Source organism: Chaetodon auriga, chromosome 24, assembly GCF_051107435.1.
Source record: "Chaetodon auriga isolate fChaAug3 chromosome 24, fChaAug3.hap1, whole genome shotgun sequence".
NCBI lineage: Eukaryota > Metazoa > Chordata > Actinopteri > Chaetodontiformes > Chaetodontidae > Chaetodon > Chaetodon auriga.
In genome coordinates, this window is record NC_135097.1 from 12,427,681 (window position 1) to 12,454,719 (window position 27,039).

Consider the following 27,039-nt stretch of genomic DNA (forward strand, 5'->3'; position numbering starts at 1 on the left):
ATACAACTGACGCTTGGCAACAGACAGATTCTCTTCCAGCCTGCACCACATCAACACAACATCCTCAAAAGGGCTATGTACATTGTCATCTTAGCTGTGAGCTCATTTCAAAGGGCTGGGCGTCAGCTGCCTGAGACAATGGAAAAGAATCAGATCTACCAAACAACAGGCTCCTGAGGAGCTTGTGACTGCAGCTTCATCAATAAGTCAGTGTTGCTAATGTACCACATGAACACGAGGGACTCTCTCTGGAGAAAAAACTCCAGAGAGGAGAGTCCCTCGTGAACACGGATGACTCATCCCGGACTGAACATCAACATCTCTAGGGCTAATGCTTCATGAGTTAGATGATGTTGCTCTGATCAGGTCAGGTCCTTTATGTCTCATGATGTCGTTAATCATTTTATAATCTCCTTATGACTTGTTTTTATCACCATTGCATAACAAGACTGGTGATGTGGTGCTTTTCAAGCTTCCTGTTTAAACTGTATCACTAACAACTGGGACAGTTTGAAGATCCCATGCAGTACTGCTCATTCTGCCCTGGAAGACATCGACATGAAATGGACATACAATAGCATCAGTACTGACATGGCAGACTCCTATGTTGTATGTAGATGTAGACAAAAGTGGACATTGGTCTTCTTTGTGTCCTTCCTTGTTGTCATATGTGTGGTACTGAGACGTCAGGAAGCGCTTCCTGCTTATCTCTGCTGAGGGACAGTATGGAGAGTGTACCTCTGTACAGTAACAGTTACAGCACCACACGGTCTCATCGGATCTGCCGATGCATCACGTGACTCTCCAACAATCCGCTCTGTTGTTGCTCTTTCTTCCCATGACTCTCCGCTCCACAATCAGAGAAGGAACAAGCGGCGGCATAGACTATACATTGTGCCAGCTGTGGTGGCCTGACATGCTAATGACCTTCAGGCTGTGTATATGTTTTATCCTCTTTTTTCTCTTTGTTGACGATGGCTGTTGAGTTACACAGTAGATCACTTTTTAGCACATTTAGTTTGTTTTATTAGTAAATGGTCTGCCATGAGTAAAGGCCTGAATCTCACTAAGATGGCAGGAAAGCAGATCCAGTTAATGTGATGACATTTTGGATCTGAGGTCAGTTGTATGTGCATATGTTAAATGATCAGTCAGACAATGTCTGGTCATTCTTGGCACAGTGTTTTGTGTGTATAAAGTGACATGTGATGACACTAGAGCTGAGTGCGTCGTGCTAACAATGTTACCGCTTCCCCTCTGTGTTTCCGTCTGCTCACTGTCTTCCTCCGGGCTCTATAATGATCAGCTGATAGATGTGGATTTTCAAATGCCTTCGGTTCGTAATATTTTTCCTGAATCTAAAGTTACAGACAGACACACAGCTCTGCAACGGAATAAAAACTGTGTATTCATTGAAAAACAGCAGATGTTTTGAGATGAACATGAACGGTTGCTAACTTCAGAAGGAGCTCCAGAACAGCTAATTGGAGGAAGGCTGCATCCACCCGTGCAAACATTGTTCCGAGCTGATCATCATAGAAGAAACTGTGCTGAATGACAAGCGCCTGGTCTATTACATTTGCAGGCAGGTTGGGGGGATTCGTGTGTAATGAAAGAAATCACTTCTAAGCAGCAGTAAACCATATGGATCAAAAGAGAACCTGTCAAAATCTCATGAATATGAAAAAAAATGAAATTAATACATAAATGCTTTTTGCTCAGAGGTTTCAAAAATATATAAAGCTTGCAATAAACTTTAGAAAAGAGAAGACTGACAGGCTGCCACTGCAGAAATCACATGCAACATGCTTACACAAGATGATTTCCCTTTCTGGCAGCGCTTTGAAAAGTGAATATGAAATTTGTGGGAGGCGATCCTTCTGTCTTAGAAAGATTAGGTGAAGCAAAAGAAATGGAATTTAAAATGTCAAGGTGTTCCTTTAACCTGCCTCCGGTCCCCTCCAGGTTTATGAGCAGTCCCAAAATTACTTCTGCAGCTGAGAATTCTTCATGGTCAGGTTATGCTTCGATGCAGAGTGCCATGTTTTCCACTGACCTGCCTAATTCTCTTTTAGGATACAACTGTAAGTGGTATTAATGCAACATGTTGAAGTCAGAAACATGTTCAGAGTTAAAGCATTGTGCCATCATTGATTTATGTCAGGACTGATGATCTTATCAAACTACATCTATCTATATCTATATATATCTATATCAAAAATGTGTTTTGCCTGTTGCTACATCACTTAGAGCCTCACTGTGCAGAATGATGCATGTGCAGAGTTGGACACTGTGGGATCTCCTTGTGCAGCTGCTGCTAAAACACAAGACAAGCAGAACATAATAAATACATGTAAGTGCATATTAAAAACTGAAGAGCCAGAAATCCTAAAAATACAACCAGACCAGGCAGGAGTCTAGTAGACATGGATGGTGCGAGTTTCTCAGCACCTTTAGCCACGTGGCAAAGAGTGAAAGCTTCGGCTGTTGGGGGGACTGTTGGACCGTTTTGGCTGCTTTTGTAATTAGCTCCCTTCCCTCCTCCTTTCTCCCCCCTCTTCCTCGGCACTGCCACCTCTTCTCCTCTCTTTCCAGTGCTTCTTTTCATCTTTCTCTCTCATCTTTTCATATCTTACTGCTGTGCATTTACATTTTGGGTGTTCACCTCTTATCCATACTGTAGTGACTTACAATGAGTAAGGATGTGAGGGTAAAGTGATCTTCAGCAGGATCATTACCCATTCCTCCAATGCTCCCTTGATCCTTTCAACCGACCCAAATTCCTCCATTTCCACCCCCGTCCTCTGCTCCTTCCCTCCACTCTTAAGTGCTCTTCTGAATCAAGGTGCTCTGACAATTGCTCTGGAATGACAGTTTTTCACCCTAATCCTCAGCCCTGTTGTCATGGAAATTGGGCTCTCCAAACGCCACAATTCGGTGCCCCTCACATGAAACATGAAGGATGAATTTGAGATTTTGTATGTGCCACTATATGTGTGTGTGTGTGTGTGTGTGTGGGGGGGGGCAACTGGCAGATTTCGGCAGTTAATCACTCTGTCTGTCATTTCATGAAAAGAGGGAAAAGGAAGTAAAAAGAAGGAGAAAAGATGTGTTGAATGGAGACAGGATGGTAGAAAATCTGCCCAGTGGTTAATTTCTCAATGCAGGATTGCGTTCAATGCATTCGCTGACAGGGCTAGTGAGTTTGCCTAATTGCTTTGGGCTAAAAACCGCTCAATCTGCAAAGAAAAACTAGGCTAGGCGCTTAGCCATCTCAAAATAGATAGAGCTGAATGCCCTGGTCTGTTTAGTACTGATGTGAATTGGCCAGTTTTAATAAACCTGCATGGACTGAAGCACAGAGAGTGAGTGTGCAGAGATAAGGACTTGCTCTACAGATTCAGTCTGTCTAAATTCAGACTGCACTCATCACTTAGTATGTGTAGTCCATTTTAAGATCATTTTTAGTTGGATTTCACCCACTAAAAGACGTTCATTAGTATTTGTAGGTCATTTTATTCATTTTGTAATGATTTTTCTGCTTGGCAACATTTCTTTATCTGACATTGAGTACAATTACAGAAACACTAATGCTCTATCCTGATTATCCCACCATCTCCTCAGGCTCTGTGCAGTGTAAAGGAACACTGCACTAGAAAAAACACTGAGTATAATCCAGGTAGCAAGTTCCCCCCCCCCCAAACATATTTAGCAAAACATGCAGATTCGGCTTCTTCGTCTTATCTCCAGTAGTAGAAGCAACAAGTGACTCTAGTTTTCTTCATTGCTTTCAAGTTACTTGAATCAAAGGTGCACCCACTCACATAGACATCCATCAGACACCTGTACAAGGTGCTTACATGCCTCAGTGTCCTGGTTTCTTTCACAGTGTCTGAGCCAGCACACTGTGAATTCTAAAAAAAAAAGAAAAAAACAGCCAGAATAAGGACTTATCTGGGTTTTAATTCACAAATGTTTTAAACAGGATACTCAAACAACCTGATGACAACAGAAAACAGATGCGGAGGATTGAACATATTGCACTCTTCTTTGTGTTTATTAATATGTTAGCATGCTCGTTTTGCTCTTGATTAACAATGGATGGGGTTGGTCATAATGGAGTGCATTATGGTGCAAACTCTTCACTGTTAATCAAGCGTCGAGAGGCTCAATAGGTCCGTTGCTATAGAAACCAAGTATGAATAGTGGACCAAATCACTTGATTGGACGTGTAGTTGTTCCAGTCATTAATGGAGAACTAATGGGGCACTTTGTCTTAATTACAAGACCACGGAGATCAGTGTGTGTGCATGTGGGTGCACAATCATGTCATTTTGCAGTAATAACTATCAGGCTACAAGGAACTTTGTCAGACAAATCCCCTCCCCTGTTTGCTCGGTGACCTGTAACAGCCCCTAGTACTGTAAAAGAGGCAGTGTGCGCGTGCATTTTAAAGGCTATGTACATCTGTCGTGTGTATGATTAAAACTACATTTCTATCCGGTGACAAGCAGTTATGTAGAACTGGAAGAACCACCTAACAGCTTTTACATAACTGATCAGGTATCATTTGTTTGAGTGAATGCTCATTTCTTGAACTGAGGCCCAAGGCTGAACTCAAATAGGCCTCTGAGCTTGTGAACATCATGTGGAAATGTTTGATCTTTTCGAGTGATAGCTCACAACAGTGGCAGGTCTTTTTCAGCTCCAAACAGGCATTTTGCACGACCACCATGGTATAAACTTGGAAATGTATCATTCCACGTCCTTTCAAACAAACACTTCTACCTGTTTTCAGGTGCATGCTCACCCCCTTCTTCAATATTTAGTTTCTTTCCTTTCCTCGTGTTGCTGTTTCATCCTTTCTCCTCATTCCCACTGGGTCATGCTGTCTCCAGTGAACTCTGTTCTTCCTCATGCGGTTCAGACACTGGCGCAGCAGTGCATCACAACCCCTGTCATATGATGTTGTTTTCACGTCTGCAGCCTTTGATTACTGTCAAGCGCAGACAGATAGCTCTGATCACCTTTCAACGAACCCTGTGTTCTTCTCAGCTCCATGAAACGCTATCTGTTTGGCCAGACTTTTTGTGCTTGTGCTTGTTCGCGAGTTGAATAGAGGCACACAGATCATATGACACGTCTGAGGCAGAGTAAGATTTTGCTTAGTCACTTGTTGGAACTTTATGTACATAACAAACTTATGCAGCCTCTCCTGTTTCCTGTCCATCCATTGATCAGCCTCTCCTCATTATGACAGGCTGCATCCTGTCTATAGCATGCCAGTCACTTCCTGTAGCAATGGTAAGTGTTAAAGCAAGACTGTTTATTTGACATGACCTAGCAAAAAAAGACTGAGGCACTGGGAGCTTTTTTTTTTTGACAGACTTGATTTGATCATTCAAAATACATTCTAATCTCTCTGACACAGTTGAGCATCTCACCCGCCATAACCTGATAACGTTGGTGATGAGAGAGCTATTTCCAAAATGTAATTGCTGCGAAATTCCAGTAAGAAGTTCTAATCAGTGATGTGATCCCCTGGATCATTTCAGAGTCTGATTCGATTTATCAAGCCAAGCATTATCAGTGTGCAAGGGTTTGGGGATTTGTGACAAATTCACATTTTCCAGCAACATTTCAATATATTCATGTCCTGATTGCAATATGCCCACCATATAGATTCATGTTCTAAAGAGATTATTGTGGAATAAATTATATAATCATGTTGGTCTCACTTGCCTACAGAAGACAGAGAACACGAGGTTAAATGTACAATTTCATCCAGTGCACAGACCGATTACTGCTCAGCTAACAGATTTCAAGCCCAGAAAAAGGCTGTTTTGTTCACTGTGTGCAATATTTCATTCCTTTTTATGCAACACACACATGTCTATAATTCACCAAGTGCAAACCATTTTATCCTTGTCAGTATGATTGCTATGCTGTGGTTTAGTTATATCTCATTCAGCCTTTTAATTTGATAAATAAATTAGTGAGTAAAACAAGTATTTTATGAATTTTTTAGCAAAACGCTTCAGCTAAAACACAGATGAAAAGTAGGCCAGGTCGAGATGAGTCATAAAGCCAGTGAGATGATCCAATAATGTCAGTAAAAACAGCAGTAGCTATGGTATCCTAAACATTAGCCTGCTGGCCCTACCTGATGTTAAACCACGCAATGAAGTCCTTTTAACCTTCTCAATAGCTGCAGCAACAGCAAGCCAAAATAATCTATTTGATACCAGCACCTTTATTTTCCTCACAGGATGTACCCTCATGTCGACCTTGCTGTTAGATTTGAGATTTCCCACACTAATTGTTATGGCTCGGACTGGGATGCAAGGAACGAGAATTAACTCAGCTTCACCCCACCTTTTGTAAAGTTCCAAACAGGAAGAAGGTCCTGCGGGGGTCTCCTCTGGCCATACCTGCTTCCTGTCTCTGCTTAGCAATGAGGAAAGTGTTACTATGGGCTGTAAGAGGGTGTCAGCAGCCAACTGTTTGTTCTATTGCACAACTGTGGGCTGCGCATTTGCAAAAGAAAGTCAGGTTGTTGGAACTTAAGTTGAAGTTTCTGTCTTTGTCTTTCAGATTTAGGTCAGCCATGTTTACCTCAACCTCTTTACACTCAGACAATTTGTTAGAGCCTAGAGCACTTTATCATATCCCAGCTGTCTGTTATTGAGCATCTAATGTTTATCACTACAAGTACACATGTTCTCGTCATATTGCATGTTTTTTAGAGCGAACATGGATGAACAGGAGACCTGCTTTGAAAATGTGCGTTCTTTGTGTGTGTGTGTGTGTCAGGTACAGGCCTTTGACAGCCTTCTCTTCGGTCTGCTCCTCCTATTATCTCATCCTCTCTCCACATGCCGCCAACATCCAATGCAATAATTAGCAATCAGTCTCGCCCCGGTGGCTCCATTCGCTGACCTGGTACACACACAGTGAGTGTTCTTATCTGGTGTGAAGAGTCCTTGTAGGCTCCAGCTTTGGAGCAATAAAGCACCACAACACTCTGGATGTAGCTCTCCCTTCTGACAAAAGCTCAGCAGAAGCACAAGATAATGGCAGGGAGGGGAGGCTCATCACAATGAAATGAGATTACGGGGAACATATGGAAATAAAGTCAGGTGGTATGAAGTGAGGACAAATAGTCATACGGCTGAGAATACAACAAGGTTAAGACAAGTATAAAACCATTCGAATAAACCAGGATAATAGAGAAGTGGGAGCACGTACACAATGGAAAAACCTCTGAAGATCACAGAAAATGGAAGAGGCACTTTAGGTAATGAGGTTTCCATATAATGCCCATTTTTATTATAATCAGCTTTTCCTATCATTTGGGTGCATCAAAATAAAAAGCACTCAAGCCAGTGAAGTGCTCCAAGCCATGCATGTTGCACAGCCTCTTTTAGTACAGTAGATTCAGAAATAAGACCCTGGTCATTTATTTATTTCTTTGAACAGGATCTGCATGGAAGAGGGAGAATGCTCCTGACAAGTGAGGTATCCAGACTGTGACAGCGAGTAACTCTCAAGTGCAGAGTGTAGTGAGGAAGGTCATCCTTTGCTGCAGAGGAGGGCAGAGAGAGAGAGAGAGGAAAAAAAAAAAAACACTGTTGGACTGTACTGCATTACCTCACAACAGTAATTATTGCAGACTTGATGATTGTGATGAATTATAAAATTCAAACAAGCTCCAAGAGTGTGCGAATAGAGCTTCATATTATATGAAAATGAACAGAAATCATTGGCTGCATGAACTGATAGAGATTCATCTAATTCCATTCATTCAGAAAACACAGCAGCGTGGTTTGAAAGATGTTTAGTTGTAATGCGCATAATCATTCATGGTAAAGGGCTAAAGTATGAAAAATCTCTGGCACTGTCCTTTAAATGTAGTGTTTCAGTGACTCAAGAACAATCATAAGCCTGTGATGGACTAACGTTACCAGCTTCTCTTTTCAGCCATTTCTAGCCGCGTGCTCTTTCGGATGGTCAGTCAGTTGGCGCACCACTGTGGTCCAGCCTGAGACATCTCAGTAACTATTTCAATTTCATGGATTGTGATTAAATGTTGTACAGACTGTCATGGTCCCCAGAGCCTGCATGCCAATGTCCTTAGGGAGTCTAACGCCATCATTAGGTCAGCGTTTCAGCTTGTCCAATGCTTTGGTTTGGTTTTCTGTACAATGAGCTTTACAGCCTCACAGAGCTGCTAGCCTGACAAAAGACCCTTGTTTAATAGAAACCTTCTATGAAAAATGAGAAATGCTCCGATGGGAGGCTAACGTCACACACACTTGTATCTGTGGCCTTCACTTTACTGGATTTGAACAATCACTGTGGCCTCTCCTGCGGTGAAATATTCTCCCAGCCGGTCTAATCAGCTTCATTCTTCATCAGCACTGAAAGACCTAAAGCCTCAACTTCTGCAGCCGCCCGCTGGCTGAGTTGAATAAGTCAAAAAGAAAGAGGGGCAGAAAATGAGAGGGCGGGCGAGAGAGCACCTGATGAAAGAAAGAGGGAGAATAAAAAGAAAGAAAAAAAAGAGACAAGGACAGGCTGCACCCTCCAGTTCCTTTGTCCTATTGGCCAAGGGCCCGCCTGGTGCCGGCGGCAACCGATGACATCACTGTGTGAAACACGGCGGGGGAGGGCGGGGCCTCCGCTGCCTCTTGTCACCCTGGCAACAGGTCCACTTGTGTGTGTGTGTGTGTGTGTGTGTGTGTGTGTGTGTGTGTGTGCATGTGTGTGCTTATTAGAGTTATGCAGTGATTGCCTCACCTCTGGCTATTAAATCTGCCACCAATTCTCTTTTATGCTCTTTCTTCTCTTTCTTTGCTTTTTCTTGCTGTCCTCCCTCCATCTGTCCAACCTGTCTTTCCCCCCTGGCATCACATTTCTATCTGAGAAGTGTTTAGTAGTTTTTAAAACACACTGACAAGATTAATTTTCTGTGATGTTTCCCCTGAACTCATATCCATCTGCCTTTTTCATCTTTCCTCGCTCCATTCATCTCCTGTCCACATGTGCTTTCATCTTCTATTCTCCTTCCCTCCCTTTTCCTCCTTCTTTTTCTCTTCACCTCTTCCTTTCTCCTCCCCTCCTCTTCACTCTTTTCAGCATTCAGTGGAGTCTATCGTAAGTGGATTGGTTGTGTGCCCACTTAAAAGGAGTGGAGGAATCACACCACTAATCCCATTGTGAGAGAACAAGAGCCGAGGCAGGCCAGTGTGTGAGCGTGCACTGTGTGTGTGTGTGTGTGCGTGTGCACATGGGAGTGTGTGTGTGTGTGTGTGTGTGTGTTTGTAAAAGAGAGCAAGAGTCCACGAGTGAGTGACATTACTTGTGTATGGAGAAAGTGTGTTTGAAAAACGGAAACGAGAGGGATATCCGTCAGACAGGAACGTGATGAAGAAAGTCAGAGAGAGAGAGAGAGAGAGAGAGAGAGAGAGAGAGAGGAGAGAGGGGTCTTTGTGTGTGTGCCCTGTTAAATCAGGCATGTAACACCAGCTTTTATAGGAAAGCCTCTCTAGACTCCTGTGATAAGTGGCAGGCTTCTCTGATCTGTACATGAAAGACCGTGAACAAGACGGGGGAGAGAGAGAAAAGGTGGCGAGGAGAGAAAGTGGGAGAAGAAAAGAACAAAATGTAAAAACAAGAGCGAGGGATCAGTGTGGTCTGCCCGAAGAAATGCATTTTTACACTTCCTGTCGAGCATTGTGTGCTGTTCTCTTAATGACAAGAGGAAAAGGGAAGAAAGGAAAGGGTGATGAAGGACTGTGTGGTTTGCTCATGGGCACTTGCTCATTGGTCAGTTGCTAGAGCTTTGCTAATTCGTCTCTCGCATGTGCTACAAATGACTCATAAAAAAGATGCGTGTGGCAGTTTGCTGATCTGACACTTTTCATTAAGGTTTGGTTAGGTTTGACTCTAAAGTTTGCATCATGTCTAAAAAGAAGCGCATTGTTATGTTAGATTTCTAAAGGAATGGAAGACAAAGGAAGGAGAAGAAGAAATCAGGGTGCTGGTGGGTGAGCAAGTGGCCAGAAAGCACAAATTATTTAGTGGCCACAGCAGCAGATCCACAAACAAAAGAGAATATGGCAAGAGACAACTTGTTGCCACTGCGGTTAGTATAATAAGTGTGACAGATCTGAAGGTGGAAGCAAAAATAAAAAAAGAAAGAATTGCATCCCACTGTCAGAGCGAACTGTCATCTGCTACTGGAAACACAAATAGCCTCAATACTCAGGGAAGCAAGTGTGTGTGTGTGGCAGCCACCACTGTGTTAGCAGTGTGCTCTGTGTGCCTGACAGCACAGTTATGTTCACAGCACTAATGTTACACACTGTTGTGCTATATATAATGATAAAATCACACTTGGTGGCACCCATAGGATTAGAAGATATTAATGGACGACCAGCTAATGGATGCCAGAAGTGTTTTCCCCACCTCCTGACTTACTGTATATATATGCATATATTATGATTTGTATTTGGGTAAGTCAACACTATAAAGAGCTGGCTGACCCTAGAGTCAAACTTTACATCAACAGTGAGTGGGAACTGGCCGAGTGAGTCCTTTGCGCTTCTGAATGGGACAGTGCATTATGAATAAAACAGCAGATGACCTCAGATTGGCAATCACGCAAGCACTACAAAAATACAGTCTTGATGAGTTCTCCTCCAACTGGTGTGTATGACTGACCGAAGTACAGGTGGTAATTGATTCTGCCAAATAGACTACAGTTAATGACAGTTGAATTCATGTTTCTACGTGTTCCAATTATGAAACCTGCAGATAATTGTGACTAGCGGTTGGGTTCAGCACTGAGCTTTGCAGGAGCAGGCGAGTGAGGGTTTGCAGAATTGGACTCCTGCAGGATTCGGCTTGCACCATGTCAACAGCAGCACTTCTTTCTTGTCATCTTTTTTTTCCCTTCATCCCTCTCTTTCTCTCCCTCACACACTTATCACCCACCAGGCGCAAACACACTTCTCTTTCATTCCTGACACTCCTCTTTTATTCTTCACTCCCACCACTCCTCGCCCACTGGGAGGAAGAAAGAGATTTATAGAGGCTGAAGTGATATCATTGTTAACGGTCGTCCTCTGAGATCCCCTTTGAAACAAATACACAGGCAGAGCTGCACGATCAAATGCGTGCAGGTGACTGAGGACGCGATGAAGGGACACAAATGCGCAAACATCCTTTAAGATACACACACACGCACAGAAACACACACACACACACACACACACACCCTCCTTAGCACTCCTCGTCTGCTGTCAAGATGGCTTGTTCCCACGCCGGAGGGAGTGTGTCTCATGACCAGCCAGACGTCTGTTAGTGTGTGTGTGTGTGTGTGTGTGTGTGTGTGCGTTAGAGGGTGTATCAAGACACTTTGGAGTTTCTCCTTGGGGATTAAGTTTGTGTTTTAAGGTCAGAGAAGGTTGCACTGCTGATGGCTCCAGGATTTGCTCAAACACACACACACACACACACACACACACACACACACACACACACACACATGCATGCACATGCACAGACACACACACAGACGCGCACACACACACAGACACGCACACACACACACACACACACACACACACACACACACACACACACACACACACATTCACAATCAGTTACCTCAGGACAGAATTAGTCAGTGCCATTGTTGTCAAACAGAATGAATTAGCTTATTCTACATACAATATGGCAATATGGTGCATGTTAGCTATTGTCTTGCCAGCTAATTGATTTAAGTGACCACAGAGGTCCCAGCACTACCAGCCTCTGTCCTCCTGGAGCATCGGCTGGGAAATGACGGTGTGGATAAGTGGGTGGCGGGTGTCTGGCTGTTGGCTGTATTTAAATTACTTTGTGGCCTGTGTATTGTTTTTTGAGATATCCAAAGGTTGAAGAAAAAAGACCAATATGCCTGAAGGCTCATCATTTTTTTTTTTTTTAAGTTTTGTTTTTGCGACTGTTTTTTTTTTTAAACAGAGCACAAAGACTGAAACTGATTTTCTCTCACATTATGTCATCATGAACAAGAAAAATGTTACAGTTCTCCGCCATGAAAACATGGATACCAACATTTTACATATAGGATACGGCTTGTATTACTTTGTATGTTTTTTCAAGGTCACTGTTTGGTAGAGCCTACGCTACTAAATTACAATCTGAAGGATCACTTGTATTGCTTGTACTGTTGTTTCCCTGTTAGTCCACCATTGCCCTATTTCCATATCAACAGCCCTTTGTCCTCACTTGACCTTGACCGTGCGTGTTTTATTTGGATGGTATCATTTGCATCTAAATTAGCATTAGTTACACGTATTGGCGGCCCTGACTGTGAGTTAAATCAACTCCATTGATCCAATCTGAGCCAACAACAGATACAATTGGGAACACGAGACCGATTCATACAATACTATTCAAAGTCCAAACAAAAGGTAAAAAGCTCAGGTGGACGTCAGCGCCAGTGTTTGAATAAATGAAATGTGGAGGCTATTGTCAGTATGACTGTTGTGGCTGATTTGTGTAAAAGCAATAAAACCTTTCTTGCATAGGATTGACAGTCTGAAAAACTGAATAGCAGACAATAGATCTGATTCCAAAAATCTGACATCTGCATTTAATGTCTTCTATTTTCTTACACCTTTCTGTAGTCAATACTGTAGTATAGTTTCCTTGAAAGGAATATGAATCACGACTGTCTCTAATTGTGAACTTCAATAAAAAGCCCCAGTCTTATCTCTTAAGCTGATTATTTGTGAAGTGTTTTTTGGGGTGAATCGAGGAAGAGGATTTTAGAAAGGGATATAAAGGTTTGAGAGTTGTTTTTGAACGTGGGTATTAATGCTGTTTTGATCCCATTGTTATGAGACATCGTGGCTTTCAGGCATCAGCGTCTCTCAGTTGATGTTTTGGTGATTCTGTTCGTGTCTAGACAGACGACATTTGACACAATATGCTTCTTTATGTCAAATGCACTAAAACCTTGAAGCCAATTGCTGTGTGTTTGATGTTGTTTGGATGTTGTTTGAACCATAACATAACACTGTGCATTCTTAACAGTATTAGGCCATATTCCATATTGTAAACAGATTAAATCTTGGAATAATGAGACCAAAGGCTGCTGAGAATTTGTCATTTTAAGGTCGTTTCCCCCTTCACTCAGACATCAACCTGCACTGACCTTTACTTTCCTTTATTTGTGTACATTCATGTAAATGTTCATGTCAAGTGATCTCACCCAGAGCTTGCACTGCAGTTGAGTAGATTTGTGTCTCTGTGTGTGTGGGTCTGCGTGTGAATTAGTCTCTGCTTCAGTGCGCCGTTTCAGTTTCTCAATGATGGTGTTTTCCCTCTGTTGACAATACATTTAATGATTGCATTACTGTCTTCTGCAAAGATATGTGAGTCTACAGCCTCCTGGCTAAAGGACATGGGACAATAGCATGCGAGGCAAAGCAATACGACCATGGGGAAAAAGACACAATATGAAAAACTAGCTATGAAAAACCCTGTAGTTTGACCTCATCTTAATCGGTGAACTCAACCCCAGAGCAAATCCTGACCTTTAAGTGGTCAACCTACAAAGACTCTGAGGACAGCCTGAGGCATGTAGAGGACTGTTCACAGGGAAGAGCAGATGGGTTTGTGCTGTAAAACCCAAAAGACATGTCATTTTCTGGGCGGTGGTCTTCTTTGCATTTGTGTAAAAAAACACAATTTTGGATTATCCCTAAATCTTAGATAGTTTTTTGGTACTGTCGTACATTTTAATTTTAAAATGCATGAATGCTCTCACAGTGTTGCTCCTTGTAGAGTGTATTTAGCACAAGAAGACACATTATTAATAATTCACAACACTTTAAACTGACTCATGCATGTGTTATCCTTACTGGACCTTCTTTATACTTATTTTTTTGTGTCAGAATCCGCAGAAGCATGAGATACAAATAGTCGCATCTGGAGGGCGTCTTCATCCTCACCATCTCCTTCATTGGTCTGACAGTTTGGGCAGCCATCACAGTCACTGTTGGCAGTGCTGTTGTGGACCACACAGCGTGACAGGGATGGTGATCTTGTTGATTGCTGATTGAAGTGCTGTTTACAATGCTGCAGTTGGACGGACATCCAATCAAGCTGATAAGTGTGTCCAAGGCACGCAGGTAAATGGGGCCACAGGTTGTCAGTTTGCACACAAATTAGGAGATAGAAGGAAAATAGTGGAAAAGTGAGTGTTTTATGTGTCTTTCAACTACTCCCAGCATAGACTTGGTCAGATTCACTTTATGCACAGGGCACCACAGAATTGCCTTAGATTGACAGTTTGTGAACTCCTGTGCATGAGTGTGTGAGTGATTGTTGATATTGACAGCGCTGCCCTTACAGTGCTTTACACTATACTGACTATTCAGAGGGCTTTTCAATTTTCCAATAGGTCATGTGCTAAAACATTTCTGGGCCAAGAATATTCCATTAGCTTCCTTTGTATCTTAATTTATAGCAAGCTGGTATGTTTTTAGAAATGATCATTTTGGCGTATTTCTATGGTTTAAGTGGCTGATATTGATTCAGTGCTACAGTGCACATACTGTCAATACGTTCGGCTACTTTGCCCTCCATTAGCTGGGATAGCTATGTAGATCAGATGTGTATTGATTCTGCAGCTCACAGACAGTGCTTGCATTATGTGTAATCAGATGACTTTGCAATATGGTCTGAAAGTATACACTATTCATACTATAATATAAACCATTCCCAGGTCTTTGAGTTTTGCGACAGCCTTTGGCATCACATGCAGATGCACAAGGTACGTTTCAGTGTGCACATGAGACGCACCCAGCTTTAGCGCTCAGAGCGAGGCACAGTATAAAGAGTGAAAAAGTCCATGAAGGGAGGAGGTGTGGGTGGACTTTCAGCCATGGGGTTGGGGCTCATGACCCATTTGAAACCAGTGTAATGCCACATGCATAACATCACATATGTACCATCTCACAATGTTAACCATGTGTCAGAAAAGCTTTCTGGCATGATGCTAAAAAACTAAAATTTCAGACACTCCTAGAGGAAAATGGAAGCAGAGGTCTTATCAGCCAATTGCAACACCTTGTTTTTGTAGAAATTAGACTGAAAATCATTCTTGGCCTCCCAGAAATTGCACTGTTCATACAGACCAGTGGTACAGAGTAGGAAAATGACAACAAGGCGGTGTTTCATTTACAGTCTCACCATGTAGGCTGCTTTGAAATGAGTACTTTAATAAGCAGGTGCTGGTCGGAACAGTAGTTTAGCATAATTGACCTCACCTGTCAACAGACACTAAAATGCATGAACACACACACGCATACACACTGTCTTAAACACACATTTCTTCCTTGCCCCCACCTCCAAATGTCAGAAAGCATTGATTGTGAGATTGTGAACAGGAGCCCATAGGCAATTTCAGGTTTTGTTTGTGTCTCAACAAAGATATAAAAAAAACTGACAGACTATTTAAAGGTCAAAACTGAAGAATGGAGGCATGCGTGTGCTGTTTGTGTGTGTGTAGAGGTGGATGGACGAATTTGAAAAGTAACAGAAAGTTGGGTTGAAATGCTTTAAGAATGAAATATAAGCATAATTAAGTTAAAACATGTTTTAACAGCAATTTTTTTTGGGTTAAAATTTTTGATTTAGTAAGATAAATATTTGCAAAAATAGCTGTTTAGAGGAATAAATATATTTAATACGGTTTTCTTGTGCAATCCTCAAACAGATTATTCATTCATCATTGATTGATTAAAATGAAAAAAACATGAGTTTGAAGTTTGCTGATGGGAATGCTTTCCTGCAAGATTTTTATTACATGTGCTTACAAAAATATTGTGCGTGTGTGCTTTCAGTGCCTTTCTTGTTAGAGTTAGGAAATATGCAAAAGGCATTGCTCTCTCTTGCAGAAGACACTAGTGGATATGTTTTTGAGTGATGTTGCTCGCAGGTATTTCTTTGAGTTGAAGTGACTCTGAGGCTTCAGCGTGCAGTTGGACCCATCTCAAAACATCTGTCAGGTTGCATCATATAAGTTAAATAATGTCTTCTTCTTTGTATTTGCAGAGTGTCCATGTACTGATGATGCTGCAGTGTATTTAGTTGGAGTAGACAATGTTTGTTTTTTAGAAGGTAGCCAGTATTGATAGTCATAAATAAATGTGGACAGATAAGGTACTTAATCTCAGGGACATTGTTGTGGGCTGAGTGCGCAGTCTATGAAATGAGTCCATTTTCTCACACCTTTTCTAACTGTGAGCAGACAGACATGAGATGTTTCTCATATTGTCTCACACACACGCGCTAATCTGCCTTTCTGCAGGAGGAGCCCCTGCTTGGTGTCGAATTTAATCTTAATCTCAATCCGCAGGCACTAATCCTGTAGATTATAGACCCCTCACTCCATTATACACACACACACACACACACACACACACACAGCTCTTTATTAACAGCATCTTTATTATATGTGGCAATCCCCTCCGAGTGATACTGCCCCCTCAGCATTTGTCCGTATGACACCAGCTGAGATCTGGACATATATTAACACAAACATTACCATAATGTGCAATACTCTATATCCTCACACAAGATCTCTATATTTATAACTGGAGCATGCATGCCTACACGCCCAGATGTACCATTGCTATGCAGCATTTGACCCAAGAGCGACCTCGCTTAACATATTGTTGATTTTACATGGATTGAGGCATTAACTACACACTCTCGCACGCTCCTACACAAATGCACACAAATTATTAAGGTGATTAAGTACTCTGTATTAATCTGTCTCAGTGTCAGTCATAAGACAAACAACTGAAATATGCTGACTTTCACCACATGTTGGAAGAATGACTGCCGGATTAAGCAGATACATGCCTGTGTGTGTGTGTGCGCATGTGTGGGTTGTGTAATCATATGTAATCTGTAATTATATAGACACTGGACACAGGGCACATATAATCCCTGTGACCTGGTAAAGAGAGAGATAGGCCCAATGTTGATTATATCATCAGTGAGAACTCCAGACTCAAACGAGCAGGATTAATAACACCTTGTTAAATGATGTAGCTCAGAAAGGGGATGGGATAAAGGTTTTTGACAAATGTGGGTCTCTGCTGTAAAAGCAAATGTTTCCTTCGTTGCTCTGTTTGCATTTGGCCAATACAGATGTTATATACTCGGGTGTCTATGAGGGCATTGCTCCATCACTTATGCTTTTTGCACGTCCAAGTTCACCAAAATGAAACTCGACTGAACCCACTAATAAACATACTATGTAGTGGTGCACAGTACTGCTGATGGAGGGAGACAGAAACACTCCTATTCATTATAAATGACACTGAGAGACAGAGAAATTAATTATTAAACCATAGCAACAACTGGGTACCAATCTTGCAACCACCAGTAACACCACTGTAGCCACTTTGCAACTGCTCCTAACATTTGAGCACCTGCCAATCAAAACATGTCCACTGCCTGCTTACTTTTCAGCTGATTGTCAGCTCTGTTCAGGCATTAAACTTTAACTTACAGCTCCTCTGCTTTAATAGTTGAATGTACTCTTTCAGCACATTTCTGTTCATTTCAGTGCTTACACTTAACATGGTCTTTGGTTGTCTTTCAGAGCTAATACTTCAATTCATTTATCTTATTTTCTTTCACCCTCCCATCCCATACTTCAAGGCACTTGTAACACACTTTTCCTGCCTTTCATACCTGCTCAGCTGCTCCTTTGCAGCTTGGCCAGCAATGCATTTCAGTAGCCAGCTATCACAGTGATTGTAACCGAAAAGTTAAACATTAAAAGAAGCATAAAAGCAGGAGCATGTCTGGATAACGGGGTGGACCTCCATACAGTTTCATTTTGAGGGGTGTTATGTTCTGGTAGCCTCTGAGCATGTGGGTATGTATATGCATGAGAGGGACTCGCAATTTTCATAATGGAGAACTGCCAGTAGAGTCTGTGAGTGTGTGTGTGTGTGTGTGTGTGTGTGTGTGTGTGTGTGTGTGTGTGTGTGAGTGAGCGAGAGAGAGAGGGAGAGGGAAAGAGAGATTGGATTGATGCCAATGAGTCTGGATCAGCATTAGCTTGAGATCACAGAGTCGTGTCATGATCCTTCTACGGTTCTATGTGTGTGCATGTATGTGCATTTGGCATGGTTAATCACCATGATGGCGAGCGCTCCTCCATCGCTCTCTCCCTCTCTCCTTCCTGCCTCTATTCATCATTCCTTTATCAGCTTTCTGCTCAGCCTATCAGTGTCCACATAAGCAGGTCACCAGCCATGCATATAGACTGCTACCAACTTCACAAGCCAGTCAATGGACGGCTGTTCATCTCGTTCGTCGGCTAGTGTTAACACTCACCTCGTGTCCTTGTTTGTTGTTGGCTGCAGCCAACGAATCCAGCCCCTCTTTTATCTCCCTTTCTTCCTATTTTCCTGCAAAGCAATTTGTAACATATGCTTTTAAAAGTGCTATATAAACAACGTTTGCACGTTTTTTTGCTCGTACATTGCTTTTTCAGCATTTCATGTTAGCACAGTCTGGTTGCATGAACACCTAACATGGACATATTACATGCATTGCGTGGCAGAAGGTCAAGAATGTAGCCTACAATACATGAGCTAACTGTGAGTCTTAAAGGTTCTCCATTGTAAAGGGCTTGTTGGAAATGCCAGCAGTGATTTAAGCCATAGTGCTGCTGTTAGCCTCTAAGCTACATCATCTCCTGACACCGATAAGATTTGTTTTCCACCAATATATCTACAATTTATATTTGTTGGCTAAGATTCACTTTCACTTTCTTGGTATTTTGACAGCTGTCATGTCATATCAAAACCTCCACCAAGTGTAAGCCTGGAGGGTATCATGCATTTGCTTGTGTGTGCGTGTGTGTATCTGTCCGCAGCTCATCTTGCATACTACTGGACCAACAGTCTAATGTTTTACCTCTTGTGGTTGTGGTGAAAAACCTATTTTATTGACTGCTTTATGCTATATTGGTGTTGATTGATGACTTTTCACGCCTCATTGCTGGGCGAAGGGGCCACAATGAGTGTATGGTTCTGTGTTGTCTCTAGCTGGTGGCTTCTGTTGGCTGCCATGTCTGAATTAACTTAAACAGCTTCATAGTCGGAACCTTGACAGCTTGTGGTCTTTGAATGTACACCAAACTAACTTTTAACAAGCTCATCTCAAAAATGTAGTAAGCAGTTTCTTTTCTCCAGCTACAGTATAGCAAATCTTTCATTTACAGTGAGGCTTTTGTCAGTCTGTGTGTCTTAATATGCTATAAAATATGTCTTATTCAACTGTGAGTTTTGAATGCAATTCTTTTGAATGTTTGTGACTGGGCGCCATCTTGGCTCCACTGAGCGGCATTGGACTGGAGCCAGGATGGCAGATGGCTGCTTGTCTGCAGGGTCTGGATTCCTACAGGGCATCTAATACAGCAAACACAGACAACTGGGTGGAGGAAGATGCTGGCCGGATGAGGATGCTGATATTTATTGTCTCTCTCTCTCTTTTATGCTTACCTTTGATTCTCTCGTCTCTGATTCAACGTCATTTTTAATTCTTCCCACCCTTTCCATTTTGCCTTCTTTTCGTGTCTTCCCTTTTGTGTTTTCTCTCCATTGTAATTATAGTACAAAAATAGATATATGAGAATAATTATGTGATTATGCTGTAATTAAACAGCTTTGAAACATAAGTTTGATGAGAATACCAGATGAAGAAGAAGGGTTTTTTTCACTAGCTTGTTTCTCTCTACATTTTACATTTGAACTGTTTTGCTGATGCTCAGATCTGGAGTGTTTTGCCGGGTTTTGCGACTGCAGCTTTAAATTCTTGTGCTGCAATCAGTCGCTGATATGAAACACGCAAGATGAGTTCCAGGACAGAAGATTAGATTAAAACTTTGCAGTGTATTTGGAAAAAAAAATCAATTATCTTCTGCCAAACAAATAGATAGAAAATGAAGAAATGCTGAGCACTGAAATAGGAAACAACTGTACATGTGTGCATGTGTTTTGACGTCGGTATTTGAGGGTAATTTCACTCTGAGGAGAATAATCTGAGCTGGGGAGAGATAGTGCTCATGCGGCAGTAAAGGAAAGGACATCTTCCTTATTCCTGCATCCATTCATTCCTATATTCTTTTGTCCGCTCTTTCTTTTTTCTCCATTTCCTCCTGTCTTTTTCTTAATCTCTCCATATCTCTACCTCTTTTTGTTGCTCTCTCTCTCTCTCTGGCTCCCCTGATTCTGACTCCATCTCATCCCTCTCAACCTCACTCTCACTCTCTCTCTCTCTCATCTCTCTGCATCCCATTCTCTTTTCCATCTTGGTTTCTCTCCTGGAGCAACAGTATGTATACACGCGGTTGCCCTGGCAACCGGAGGAGGCCACATGAGCGGGTGGATGAACAAAAGACCCAGAGACCCTCATCCACAGAGAGAGAGAGAGAAAGAGAGAGAGAGAGTGGAAAAATCAGTTTTCATTTTTAGGCGAGGGGTTTGGTGTGTGTGGAAAATGAGGAGGTGGAGGAGGAGGGAGGGGGGGAGGGGGGAGGGATGGATAGCGTAGGTGAGGTGAGTTCATAAATGAAAGAGAGAGAGAAAGAGGGAGAGAGGGGGAGGGAGATGTGGTTAACAAAGAAAAAAGGGAAAAGGATTCTGTGAATAAAAAAGACGAGCCTAAAAAATGCAACAGTGCATTATGTAAAAGTGCAGCTGTCACACCACCTTGAACATGATGGTGTCTCACAATTAGAGATCATTTCCAAATCTTTGAGGTGGAGAAGATGGATGTTATTTGATTGTTAGAGAGAATATGAGGCGGTTTCGAAGGCCATTGGTGTGAAAACAATATCTATATTTTTAAAGAATAACACTGCATGAATTTACAGTAATGGCAACTTTCCTCCTCATATCTACAGCAGGTGATACAGCAGCAGTGTGCACAGTGTGTAATGTAGGCCAGCAGTGATATGTGAGAGAGGGAATAATCCATACACCACAATGTTGCCTTTGAGCCATGAGCATGTTTAACACTGGGAGAGCATACTAGAGCAGTGGTGCCCGACCTGGGGGCTGGAACCCCCCAAAGGTTCAGAAGAGGGTCATGACATGATGAGCAAGTATGGAAAGAGGAGGAAAAGCACACACACCAAAGTCAAATTTTGGCTTTTTTCTTGTGTAATACTAAACATAAAGTTTGATCCATTCATGCCTCAATGTGTTATCAGATTGAAACAACTTTAGCTGAAGTGCTCAAACCTTTGAATTCCTCCTGCATATTTAATTTCCAGTTTCTCCAACTCATTCCATGTTGTCCTGTTTTTATATTTCCCCTTTTGTAATTTCGCTCTCCATTTTTGATATCTCAGCTATAAATGTATCAGGTTTTGTGATCTCTTCCCTCCATATCTTCTGCACATAGTTTATTAAAGCTCAGAAACCTTGAACAGAATCTTTCAAGCCCACTGTTCTTTTTAGTATTGTATAACTTTTAACTTTTGCTTTGAGAACTCATACAGTTGTATTAAATGCTAATAGAGGTTTCGTTTTTAGCGGCTCTGGATGTTTTCTAAAAGCTGAAAAAGTGAATTTTAAATATATGTCTAAGTAGAGAGGAAGAGAAAACATTTCTCCTTTCCTCTTTTCTTGTGATGTGATGTGTGATGATGATGATTCTTTCCTCTTTCTAAACTAATTGGTCAATAAGAAGACATACCTTCAAGAATAATTCAGCTTCAGAGTGACCCCTTAACTACACTGTATGCTGACTTTTATGACATTACCTTACAATGACTTTAGCAAGTGGTCTTAAAATCAACAATCCAAGCTTGACAAAACTGATTCAGATTGATGTCATGCAAAGACTCTGGATTTATCATGAAATGTTAATATACTGTGTGGTATGATATGTAACTATTCATAGAATCAATCCTTCCTTTAATGGGCCACCTCAAGGCTTTCTTCCAATTACCGCAGCTGTAAATCTCTTGTCACTACTTTAATCAGCATCTTCAGTTGCATTGCTTAGCTGGTAATTATGCTGCTTCTGTTGGCGCTCACTCCGAACAAGGCGCAGGCGTTTGTTCATGTTTACATATCAAGCTGTAATGTAGTAATAATGAGGGAAAAGAAATAACATGTGGGAAAGTTGTCAAGCTGATTTCCCCTTCAAGCAATGCTCTCATCATTTTCGCTCTTTTCTATTAGCTCTTTTTTTAATTGAGGATTGTAAGATGAAAAAGGTGCAGCAACAACTTTACTGGCCTGATAAAATCAAGGAGGATCAGCGTTTATGTTTCAGTTTTCTGGACACAGGGTTTTACCTCTCTCAATTATTTATAAAATGATGACCTCAAATGTTCCTGTAAAATCCATTAACTTTTAAAGTCTAGAATTAACGGTTGAGCTAGTAGCAAATGTGCCCCTGTTTAAGTAAACGTATGGAGCGCTTATTCAGATTGACCCTTCAGGGCACCAGTCAGAGAACCATATTCAATTATCCTGCCTATTAAAACTTGTCGGGAGTGTGTGTGTGTGTGTGTGTGTTAGCTGAAACAGGACAGCCTTATGCAAATATAATTACACCAATTAAACAGCAAAGGGGCCTCAGAGGGGGTTTTGGGAGGAAAGACTGGCAGCAGTTGTGTGTGAGTGTTGATGTGTGTGCCAGTGGGTGCGGTGGTTCTCCACTGTGTGTGTGCAATCATACATGTAAGTCAGTGTGCACATGTGTGGGTGTTGACATTCTGGGAACACGGCTCTTCACACCCTCTCCTCCATCCCCCATCAGCACCACCATCACCCCATCCCCCAAAGCCTGCTTCCCTGTCTGTCTGTCTTCAGGGAGCTGAAGGAGCTCAAAGGAGAAGCTTGGGAAAGACTTGGAGGAGAGATGGAGGCAGGAATGAGGACATGGGGAAAAATAAGATGTGGAATATGGGAGAGCGAACGAGTGAGCCCAGGAGCAAACCAGTTGTTGGAGTGATAAGAGATGGGCATTTTCTTGAAGCGATGATTTTATGTGACCACTATCATTAATAAAAAGCTCTTATGTTTCAAAACACCGTGTTTATTTTCTTCCTCTCTTCTTTTTGAGTTTGTGACAGGGAAGAACAATTATCTGTGACCCTTTAAACTTTACTCATTAGATCTGTATTGCAGGTGCAGACATGTTTCTGAGGGATGTGACAAATGAAAACCTGCTTGTACCTCAGATTAATATTTTCACACCATTAACTCACTGAATAATTGCCTCGCTTTGATTGTTGCCTTGATTCTGCTCAAGGTGCCCTTTTGCCAGCTTATTTCTGAAGAGGATGTCTGAGGTAGAGGGCTTCACGCGTCTGAGGAAGCCGACCTGGGGCCCACGTTGGACCGGGTCCAATCATCCCCAGTCTAATCGGGTCAGGTAGAGTCTAGCTTTACTGCCACGGGTCCCTGTCTGCGTGTCAGTATGTTTAATACATGAGTGGAACTGAACACACACAGTATCAGCTCTGATCACATAGTGCGAGATAATAACTGCAGGAGGAAATATTTTGGGAAATCAGTAGCCTCTGTAATAAACATTATAAATCACTTGGGCTCCAACTGATGCCAGTTATTTTCTCAATTAATTGATTACTTGTTTGGTGTGTAAAATACTGTCACAGAGGAGTGAAGAAACCAGAAAATGTCCACATTTTAGAAGCTGGAATCTGAGAATTTTGACTTTTATTCTTCATAAATTACACAAACCGATGAATTGAATAACAGAATAGTTGATGATTAATTTAATAGCTGACAACTAATCGAGGAGTATAGATGGACTGACAACATCAAGAGGATACTGTAAAACAATTCTGACTTTGAAGTAGTAAGCGGTTCATCGAGTAAGGGGATGGAACCTAGTAGTGCTCCCACATCCTGAGCAGTAAAACCAATCTAACAGCTTTATGACAGTGTACCAGCTTCTTTTAGACAGATCACTCTGCTATCAATCAATGGTGAGAGCACCCTCATGATGACTTTGTTGCTTAATGTGTTCTTATCAGTTTTGCCTGAAGAGAAGTTCAGGACAAGATGTCAATGCGATGGAGACTAAGGGTGTGGATGACTGGCTGAACTGATGTAATATTTCTTGACATTTTTTTCCCTTTCGCCCTGAACAGATCAGGATTCACTAGTTTTTGCCCAAGGGGTAACACCAGCAACCATGTCTGTCAGGTTAAATTTACTCTTGAGAAACTACCTGTTCATACACTCAGAAGAAAAACAACAGAAATTTTTCTGACACCGTCGAAAAAATCGTTTCAGTCGTGTTCTCATAAGAGATAAACTGACATCACGATGCAGCACAGGCGACTGCATTACAAACACGAGCGGCTACTGGAAGTCACTGTCAAGCTTTCATCTCTGTTTGTTTCTAGAATACGGTGACAGCATCATACAGCCGAATGCATTTTACCGAGCTGACAGCATCTCAAGCAAGTCAATAAAGTGCAAGCAGCATTGAAACCGAGAAAATGAACTATTTCTGTGATCGCTGGGAGACACAACAGACAGTTATTTGTCGAGCACTTCTATTAAAGGCTGAAAAGGAACTCGTTTTTGGAGGCAGCGAGTAATTAAAGAGTACGAGCTGGAGATATTGGTACTGTACAATATCATACCATATCTCATTTATCAATGCCAGTGGTCTGTTACACAATTTGGACCTTCGTGACATGTGACTAGTTACTCCCCAGCACTGAATATATCTAATAGTTGTTGGAATATTTCAGTTTCAAAGACATTGGTACAGCAACAGACCAACACTGCCTGCATGGCTGAAAATGTAGTCAAGAACCCTTAATGTAATCTGCAGATTTTTATCTTGGTTTTGTGAATTATGTCTGGTAAGCTAACTTACATAAACCTTGACTCTGCATGCCCACTGCGCACGTAGACAGACACATGCACACATACAGGGGGGTTAATCACGGTTAAATGTGAAAATTGAAATATCTTTATTTGCATTGCAAAGTGTAAAAATACGTCCAACTCTTTCCTAATTGAGACACAATTAATGTGTTTTGGACCACACCAGATTTCTCCCACCCTGTCATGCAGGCATGCAGGAGGAGGACAGATGTTAGCCAGAGTGAGACGTGGGCTCCGAATCCCTCCTCATGAAGGGTGAAGCCCTTTTTTCTTAAAAGGGACTCACAGTTCAATAATATACCCTCTTATCTCGTACAGTATTTAAAGAACATATGATTTATTTGCTCTCCCCACGCTCCATATCTATTTAAAGCTCTCAGACAAACTTTAGGTCCTCTCCTCTCCTCTCCTCTCCTCTCCTCTCCTCTCCTGCTAATCAGTCAGCAGATGTTTGGGAGGCACAAACGCCACTTTCTTCCTCCTCCCTCCTGTCCTGCTGTCACTCCTTCTCTCCATTTTTAATTACCTCTGAACTTCTTCTTTCTATCCCCGGTCGCAAAAGCTTAAAATGAAGGAGCTGTTGTCATGAGAGCAGACGCCCAGCTGGATTTATCCCTCCCTTCTTCACTCCACAAACCTGCTCTCCCTCCTGATGAAACCGTTAATCCATATTCATGTGCTGAATATTGAACCGTATCTTTTATTAATAGGCGTGATGTTAGTGTGTTCTCAGTCTAACATTGCATTTTTATGCATCCAAGCACTTTCTTTTTCCATGGGCCTAACAAGTAGCCATTCTCTGTATATCTACACCTTATTCCACCCCCACTCTTTGCCCTGAGCTTCTACCTTTTCTTCTACCTTCTTCAGTCTCAACCCCCTTCTCTTCTTCTTCATTTCATCTCTTTTCTGTTTGCTTAAGGAAAGGGCTCGCAGGGACAAAGGGGCAGAGGGGGGGAATGATAGAGACACTGATGATATAACCAGAGAATCCAATGAAAAGATGACAGATGATTACATAAAGCCCACTTTCATTTCATGTTACTGTATATGCATTCATCACTCCACAGTGCTTCTGAATGAAAGATTAGAGGACAGACGGGGTCAACTAACCCTGATGAAAGCTATTGCAGCCAAGAATTCATGTGGATTTCATATTTTTCATTTTTGCTGATCCTTCTCTGTCTTAGTAGGAAGTGCAAGGATTTTTGGTGAATGTTATTATGTATGGCACCCTTGAGCTTTGTGTATCTTGCAGTATTATGTATCTTGTGTTATTGTGGGACTCAAAGGAGAGTATGAACAAACTGATAATAGAATTATGGTTTTGCTGTACTGCAGACAGAGATGCTGGGGATTGAACCCAGGACCTCATACATGGGAGCTACATCTCAGAGACTAAATTCTAATGTTGACATAATTAACTCTTAGCAAACTTAACATGGCAGTGACCTCAATGTTGTGCACTTTTGGAGCAACTGAAATTGGTTCTTTCAAATTCATTCAGTAAGGAGGAAGTAAATAAGCAAGGCTACAAATGATTTTTAGCTGAAAGGCATTGAATTAAGAATGTGCTCATCTTTGAGTCGGGTTATCTTATTGAGTAACTCAACATTTAAGCAATGACATTACAGTTTGCTTCTTCGTACCAGACCAAAGTAGATAAGAAGTGGAGATGCTGGGTATTGAACCCAGGACCTCATACATGCAAAGCATGCGCTCTACCACTGAGCTACATCCCCTCTATGATTGGTGCTTTTTATTCATTTGTTCCTGCAGTAATCAGTGGACCAGCATGAAACAGTAGCACAAGCTGTTTGCATATGCATGCTTGTGTGCTTCCATAATACAAACAAAACAGGGATGCACACAAAAAAGGTCAAAACCTCCACAGTGTACCTTTCTGCTTTCTGGCAGGTTAATGTACTCTATATAACATCTTTCAACTCAAGGTTTCAAAGTTTTATATTTGCACAAATCAAAGTCTTTTCATGTTTTAATTAGTAACAAAGTAAGTTCAAAACATAATTAAAGCCCATTTTAT

General features: G+C 41.8%; 1 non-coding gene across 1 annotated transcript; it reads right to left on the minus strand.

The window, feature by feature from the left end:
• Positions 1–26,665: 26,665 nt before the first annotated feature.
• trnaa-ugc (transfer RNA alanine (anticodon UGC)) lies at positions 26,666–26,737 on the minus strand. The gene has a single exon. It is a non-coding gene; the product is annotated as a tRNA-Ala (tRNA).
• Positions 26,738–27,039: the final 302 nt, after the last annotated feature.